Source organism: Dromaius novaehollandiae, chromosome 2 (assembly GCF_036370855.1).
Source record: "Dromaius novaehollandiae isolate bDroNov1 chromosome 2, bDroNov1.hap1, whole genome shotgun sequence".
Taxonomy (NCBI): domain Eukaryota; kingdom Metazoa; phylum Chordata; class Aves; order Casuariiformes; family Dromaiidae; genus Dromaius; species Dromaius novaehollandiae.
In genome coordinates this window covers 108,424,948-108,433,626 of record NC_088099.1, presented here as the reverse complement: position 1 = coordinate 108,433,626, position 8,679 = coordinate 108,424,948, and the positions used below count along the sequence as shown (strand labels likewise).

General features: G+C 35.7%; 1 protein-coding gene across 4 annotated transcripts in view; it reads right to left on the bottom strand.

Annotated features, from left to right (window-relative positions):
- Positions 1-7,460: 7,460 nt before the first annotated feature.
- The window catches only part of NETO1 (neuropilin and tolloid like 1), a 69,865-nt gene continuing 68,646 nt past the window's right edge, over positions 7,461-8,679 (bottom strand). For 3 of the 4 annotated variants that reach the window (XM_064507136.1, XM_064507135.1, XM_026102738.2), the window contains one exon: positions 7,461-7,985. The gene's annotated coding sequence lies outside the window, so the exon portion shown is untranslated. Of the gene's footprint in view, positions 8,423-8,679 lie in introns of all 4 variants that reach the window. The other variant, XM_064507137.1, reaches the window with a different exon arrangement.

Below are 8,679 nucleotides of genomic sequence, written 5' to 3'. Positions count from 1 at the left end.
TAGCAGGCTGAAACATTAGGATTTTTTCTCCCCTAATATTAGGGGGATCCATGTGGCTATAGTGCTTATAGGTTGTTCTTTACATTGAGAAAATATTTTAGTATTCTTCAGATGTAAAGTCTTTTCTTCTCTCTTCTGACCCAGCTGGTACTCATCACTGACAAAAGTCAGCTGCAAACTAGGAAAGAATTCCTGAGATGTCTGAAGGCTAGAAGAGCTTGGAAATGTTGATAAACCTCAGGAAAAACTAATTCTAGATCTTCAGAACTTCATGCTCAAGATAAATTTCATTTAAACCATGGCGTTCAACAAGAAGTCTTTAAGATAGGTGTTTATCAATAAATACGTCTCAAGAACTCTAAAGAAAAATCCACACAAGGTGTGGATTTACTAATCCACTAATCTAACTAAATTAGCTATCCTGATATTTCAACTATGACTCTTAAGATGCAGAATAAATATAGATAATATAGTTAATATAGATACAATTATGGTTAAGGCTTAACTAGATCATTTCTCCATCACTTACTGTCTGCTACTGTTATCATTATAGCAGGATTTGCAGTGCTACCAAAAATGACAATAGGACTAGCTGAAACATAAAGATCATCTCCTTTGACTCATTCTCTTTTAGTGTCAGCAGTAATGAAGGATGAAGCCCACTCTTACTGACTGGATGACAAGATGCTGATTCAGGGATTATCTAAAAAAGCCTCAGTAAGAGAAGAATTTTCCTAGTGATTTCAGTGGATGCTACTCCGTTAGTATGTAGCAGCTTGAAACTGTACACTTTATAGTAAGGAAAATAAAGGGAGATATTGTGTTTTGCAGTATTTCATGGTAGTATTTACTTGGTATGAATCACGCATTGTACTTTTAGCAGTTTCACGTATCATGCTCTGCTTTTCTTGCTTCTTAAAGATTATATTTGATACAATCAAATGCCTTTTAAATGTTTTCCTCAGCATGGTGCACAGATTCTACAGAAAGGAGCATGTGCAAAGTCTGTTTGACTAATTCTGAGAGACACAAGAACCACCAGCTTTCTCAGATCATGAAAAAAGTTCCTGAATGTTCCTCTCTTTCTTCCTTTTCCTCTTTTCACTCTGAACAGATGTGTATTTAAAACTCTGTGCTATATAAAGCTTAAGTCCCTGTTGAGATTGCCATAAAAGTTTATGCCTGTTGAGATTTCTGTCTTTTAATCAAAGCCAGCTGAATAATAAAATCTGAGAGAACTAAAATCATGCAGAGCTTCCAGAGTACTCTTCTATTTTGGTTTTTATCCATCTTGAATCTAATCATTTTCCAGCAGCACATTCAGTTAAACTCCAATGACATCTGATAGCATTTTTTTAAATGTCATGTATTATATGATATCACAACAAATAATTTTCCTCTTGAGCTCCCACCAAAATAATGCTACTGAACTGCAAAAGGCATGTTCATCCAATAGACATATATGCAGCACAATATTTGCATAAAAAGGGGAAGGGCGTAAAACTAAGAGTTTTGGCTAACTTTAAGGAGCAAAAATCTGATCTGAAAACCCTAGGACTTACAATAATAAAGTCTCATAATCCTCACTCTCTTCTGCTCTGAACTGAAAGTTCCCCACATTGACCTCACTCTCTTTTTCAATCACCGACTTTATTTTAGACTCCACAGTCACACTATTTCTGACAAGATTTAAGTTATTGCTAGCTAACTCAAACTGTTCTATACTTGCCTGGGTTAGTTTAGACTTTCCACCAACACGCTAATACTTAACAAGATCCTTAATGTCATTGAGTTACCCTCAAATGACAGCAGAAGTCTCTGAGCCTGGATCATTGCCATGAAACTTAGATCACTGTTGAAGAAATTCCTCCTGCAGGCAAAGTTGTAATATAGTGTTTCATTACTAAGTAGGTGCCAGATACGCTCAGAATATCAAGCAAAAACAGCCCATGGGTGTTTTCTATGAAGATTTAAGTGGTGCACCAAAGCAGTAGGTAGAATGTGGGAGTGAAAAAGTTGGAAATCAATTAAAAATTTCTTCCATTGGCAAGAAAAACACAAAACGCAGAAACTGATGCTGGATAGAGAAGACAATAAATCTATCTAGCCAGCAAAATCAGTTGTATTTGAAACATCTGCCCCAAAATAAAGGATATCAGCTCTTTGTTACAGTTACTATTAAGTATTAGGTTAAATTGTTGAATTGCTATATAAATATGAAAATGTTTGTCTTCTTCCGCTGAGCTCCATTTTATAATAATATGAAATCTGTTACAAAGATGGGGGTTAGGACAGGGTTTGTACTGTAACTTCTGCTGCTGGTCTTGTAACTGTTAAACATACTATTGCTGCATTGTTCCCTGGAAAAACACATTTACTTATGGCTCTCTCTTTTACTGTTTTACTTCCTTTTCTACCCTAAAGGAGTTAATTAAGCATTGAGCATTTCATATGTGCTTTGAATCACTGATTTTTCAAGAAAAGGCAAAGAGCAGCTCACCTGTATCTTCACTGACCTTTCAAAGTCCTTCAGCACTAAGGAAGGACTTAGGCATGAAGCCATCTTTCTCCAATATAAATTTTATTTTGTGCTTCATTAAGGCAGCAAATACAATTCACTTTCAAGAAAGTGATTATTTACTAACTGTAATTTTCAGTGAACTCGGAAAAACAGTGGGATCTAGATGGATGATGGGAATAGGAGACTGAATCAGGGCCTACAGTTTTCTCAGCACGACTTCAGATGGAAGGCATCTTCAGTTACAGATTCAATTGATGAAGTTGGATAGTCCATTTAACCAGACACCTGCATGTAGGATCAGTGCAAAAACCCCCACCTTTTTTTTTTTATACCATAGCTGCAACAAGAGCCACTGTTACCTTTCACATCCCCCTATGGTTAAATTAATGTCAGGTAAACATTTTCCTTTGAAAACACCATTTTAGTAGTTGAGTGTGTTTACTATGGCTCTCACTGGAGCTAAGGAGGATGGACTGAAGAACAGTAAATTTACTAGGACTAATTAAGTAGGTATTGCAGACCAGGCCACCAGGGCAGCTCCACAATGCACTTTAGCAGGGAAGTCCTTGCCTGCCTACACTTATGCAGATAGCTGTTAAATCGTTTCTAGAGACCTGCATATAGTCAGTACTCACAGTTGTGATGTCCTGCCCCCAGGATAAAGCAGAATCACACTCGAGCCTTCCCTTTTATGAGAATGTAGGGATGCAACGTGGCTTGGTGCTGTTGATCAGCAGGCCTGCTCCTTTGGTAATGAAATCTGAGCAGTCGTGGTCCTTCCTTTTTTTAACATGGGCTGCTGGACTCTCACACTACTCCCAATAACAGTTTGTTGCTTGAAGGGGAAGGTGATTCCCTTTTTTCCTACAGCGTCACTGGGAGTTTGGGAATGAGCATGGTTCCTCTTCCTGAGAAAGAAAACAGAGGGAAAGCAGCGGCTCCTGCTTCCCCGGAAGCTGATGCTCTCACTTGGCCCAAGACAGCTGTGTCTAGCCATGACAGGTGTTTGCCAGGCTATACAGCACAAATGTGTCTTAAAAGGTGTGTGAAGGAAGATAAGAAAGTGATTTACATCATGTGAAAGGAGGTACTAATACAAGTACAGCATAGGAGAAAACACGGAAGTGCTTGAAGTAAAACTTGTTTAATGATGGTGCAGGTATCACCAGGAGAAGGGAAGCAGTGGACATGAATTCCTCTTTGCGGTGCCTTGAGGTATGACTATAGCAGAGGCTAGCCCAGGGATAGATGGCACAGACAACCCTGATGCACAGTCATTAAGATGCAAATCCAGTATCCCTAATAAGCCTATACTCCGCTCTGTGCCGATACATCTCCACAGTTTTGTTGTGCTATTTAAGTTTAAGGTAACTGAGGTGTGCTGCAATCACATATTTTCAGTCTGCTGTTTACAGACAAGGTAAGGTTAAGTTGCTCTGAAGTGATCAATGAGGAAGAGCAGGGGAATGCAAAAGGAAGAAATGGGAACCTAAGGCCAGTGAGCTGATGATAGAATTTCAGCATTTTCAATGAATCTGGGGGAGAGAGGGGAACAGGGAAAAAAATCACTGTGAACAGAAATGAAAAGTTGCAGAAAGACAGACAGAGAATGATCATCAGAGGGTAGAGTTGATGCTAAAGTAACAATGAGAAGAGCTGTGAGACCAGGACTTCACATCACATGCTGAGTCAGGAGTGAGGAGATAAGAGACTCCAAGATCAGGTACAATGTTCAGTGTTAAAGAGTTCAGAATTGTGCAGTTTTCTCTCTTTATATCATTTAGCTCTGCAGTTCTGCTCCCTCAGCTGGCATATTCCTGCATAGTAACAGGGAGTTTGCATGTAAAGAAAGCAGAGGACAAGCAGATACAGAGAGCCAGTGTCCTGTTTGCAGGACAGTGTTCCCGTAAGGCAGAGGAAATACAATTCTCTTTTGGAGCTGGACATGGACATGGACAGTACATTTTTATTTGAGGCTGAAGAATGTACCTTTCCCAAATATGTCTACAAATTTACAAATGGGTATGAGAAACTATCCTTTTATTCTAATTAGCACACCTCACTATTTCTCTTCTTTGTCTCTGCCTGGTTTGGTGTTAGTAATTTCTTTGGAGCAGGAAACCTTTCTACTTTCTCTTATTCCCTCCTGTTGACACAGTAGTGAGCTCTGAAATAGTTATTTTACTGTTTGTTACATCCTTACCAGGCTTGAGAGTTAGTATCTCTGGTAGAAAAAAGGAGAAGAATGAGGTATTAACATTTCTCAGAGCCATTTCTTTTCTTCAAGATGTTTCCAGGATTGGGGAAAGATTGACAGGTTTACACTGGGATGGATTAGAAATAGACTTCATGGGATTTTTAAATGATGCTGCAGACCAGACTTCCCAAACTGAAAAGGCCATATTTCCCAGAGGGGAGAAATGTTCACACTATCATCTAAAAAGAAAAGTAAATACATAACTTTACAGCCATGGGAGAAGGGGTGGGGTGGGGGGAGAAAACAAAACTCCAAACAATACAGCAATGTGTTGCAATAACAAAAACTCATCTTTAAAAAATATGCTTGTATAAGAATTAAGCATACTGAGAACATGGCTATGCATCACACATCAATCAAACCAAAATGCTCCAGTAACTGCCACTCTCAGCCTTAGCCGAAGACAAACATGAGGTAAAATGCATGAAGCTAACAGTTGCAGCTCAGCTAATCCACACTAATTTACTCATATAAGACATACGTGTTAACTCAACTAGCCACAGCTCCTTTCCATATGATAGGGAAAATTTCACTTGTAGTCTGTATACAAGTACAGCTAATTGAACAACTTGCTTGAATAGTTTTCTGTTTTTAAAAACGGGGCTTCATGAGAATAAAAAATACTCATAGCAAAGTCAAAATATTTACTTTCAGCAAGAATTCTACTCCTTTTAATTTTATATTTTGAGTTTTATAGATCATGTTAGGATAGCCTACAATTCCGTGATACATACAAGTTATATTTACTGTTCGTAATATTGTGGACTAGGTTATTACTTACATTGACTACATACAGTTTATAGTTTCTTAAAATTATACCTTTCAATTATAATATTTTAACTAGTTTTGAATTCATTTTTTCTTTAAGAGATAATTTTATAATTTTATCATATTATCCCAGAATAGAGATATTTGTTGTTTATAATTGTATTTTTGTTTAAGGGTATACCTAGCTCTTAGAAAACATTTTTATCAAGGAATTTTCAAGATCTAGTAAACAATAAGCACGATCTTTCTCAGTTTACAAAGGTTTTTGTGTCTCTCACTGATTTCCCCTGCCCAAGCAAGGATGTGAATGCAACACAGATATTTATACCCATGTTTACTCTAGTTTAGTTATTTTAGTCAATGCTTCACTGGAAAAAAACATAAAATGGATTTCAATGTGCATGTCTAGTAGGAAGTAGACCCCTCTACATTTCAGTGGGATTTTGGCACTTAAATATATAGCAGCTTTGAAATTCAAGGCTTCAGCATTTGTCTTCAGCATTTGATCAATATAATTCTCTCAAAGCTAAATTCCCATGTTTAGATTTCACCTTATATAATATTTATTTATACACTATTTCTATTAGCAAATATTTATAAATATGTGTGTGTGTGTGTGCACATGTGTGCGCATACATTTTTTTCAGCATGTCTTTCATTCTCCCTTATTTGATTTTATAATGGAAAGCATCTGTGCATGGGCATGGCAAAAATCTTATCATAACCTGCTTAAGAATTGATTTTAAAATAGGACTGGGAAAGATCAGAAAAAAAAACAGTAATAAAGTATCTGAACTTGGAAACAGACAGATTTAGAAATGACCTATTAGCACATGCTGAAAATCCATGGAATTGAGAGAAGTTCTCAGTGACGACAGAGCAGGCAGGGCTGGGTTTCACAGCTAATAAGTGATAATAAAAAAATTAAGCAAGCTAAAATTAGATTATGTAAAATACATAGCAAATATAGTGAACCAAAAGGAGGCAAAGCATCTGAAACCCTTTTTCTTATCATGTCATTCCTAAATCATGTTTGTAGATATTGTTTCATAGAAATCAGATTTCTTGTATTTGTAATTATGCAAATTTTGTACCATATATTTAAAGAGACAAAATAAATGACCTTATTTTTTATATCAGCCTTTCAGATTTTCTCTTTTTTCAGTCTATTTATACTTCGGGAAGATCCATGGAATTCTCCCCACTTTTTCAATAAAACATAGTAGTAATGCAGAAAAAAATAATGACAATCCATGAGTGACACAACTCTTTTAAGGAACTGAGATTCGTTTTGAGACAGAATTTAGAAGGTAACACTCTTAACTGGTAATCAAACTATGATTTTATGCATGGTTATTGAGGTCCTAAAAAGAGCATTTTTTTGACTTTAAGTAATCTTGTGGCATTCCAGCCAATATTTTCTTCATAAACTAACCACTCCATTTTAATTTAAATGTTGGTTACTAACATGTATGGCTGGAATTATGAACAGCACTTTATCTTGTAAGTGAAAGAGTACTGTGTATCTGTACTTCTAAACTTGGACTTTAGCCACAACCTTTTTGTAACCGATAACAATCTAATTTTATGCTACACTGCAGCAAACTTCCTAACAACTGCCATGAAAATAAATTAGTTAAGAGTGTAGAATTACATGAAGGTTATCACGCACCTTTTAAAATCAATTTCATTGAAATTAGGCAAACATCTTTATGTATTATGAATTCATTTAAATATTAAGAAATTCATGTATTTTGTTAGTAAGTCGGGGATGGAAGAGCTGACTCTCAGGAATCTGAGGTATCTAGGTTTTAAGCTCCTAAAATCTAAACTTTGAGTTTAAAATCGTGAATTATACCACAGGTTTTGTAAGTTTAGTAAAAGAAAACATTGCCGTTAAACTCAAGGTAAGAAATTATTATACATTGTTTTATGTATCTTTATATAAAAAGTTACAAGTAGCAAGCATATGACACAGAAAAGGAACAGTAACAGCAATAATAGTGAATGCATGCTTTTTACAATGTGTCTAATAAAGGGATTTTTGTCAACTCAAATATTCAATAACATACATGCAGATTATTTTCTCAATGTCAAGTTCAGTCATATTGCTAGATGCTTATCCAACAAACATTTCTATCGAAGTGATTATGGATGGCTAAATACCTGATTTCAATAAATTGTTCCTGAAATTGGGAATTTTACTCGCAACCAAAAGAAGGAAGAGAGAAAAAAGAAAAGAGAAATGACCAATAAGCATATTAACCAGTCTTATTGCCTTCTAGTAATTTTACTCAACGCTGCTGAATTTTGTTATGATATGAGAATAGCTGGTCAGAGAGTCCATAAAACCTCTAGCTGGTGTTTCCAAGGTCGATAGTTTCACATTTCATTGTAGCATGTTCAAAATCACCCAGGAGCGCACTATTCTCAAGCAGTCTATATAATGAAAACAATGTACATATAACAAAAGTTCAATGTAAATCTTCTTTCACATGTCACACAACATACAAGTAGATAACAAAGATATAAAACATGTCAACTGAAATGAAACTAAGATAACAACAACAGCAACAACAACAAAAAGCTGGGACAGTCTCAGTCAGGAACTAATTTCTTCTTCAAGTTTCCAGCAAATCTCAAAATTTAAAAACTAAGGAGCACTTGGTGGCCAGCAACCAAATTACAAAAGAAATATATTATTGTGCAATGGGAATATCTTGTTAAGGAAGTAAAAAATGTCTGTAATTCTTAGGTTTGGATAAAGGCAGTGGAATGAATTTAGAAACATGTCCACTCTCTCTTTCAGACAGCTGAAATAGTTCGCTATAGATTTTTCCATTCACAGTTCCCATGATTGTATAAATAGTTCTTCTCTGAAAGCAAAACAAAGTCAAAATATGTTTTCCCTATAAAGAAAAATATAGACAGATATTTATCTAAACTACCTAGAAACAATAAAAGCATCTATGTATTTTCTCCCAGTAAAATTGCTGTATACGTATATACACATATAAACATGTATGTACACATATAAACATATATAGACACATATCTATGCTTATATAGAAATAGAAACAAATTGTCAGACTTGGCTATCTATAACTGCATTATAAAAGATTGGAGATTATAT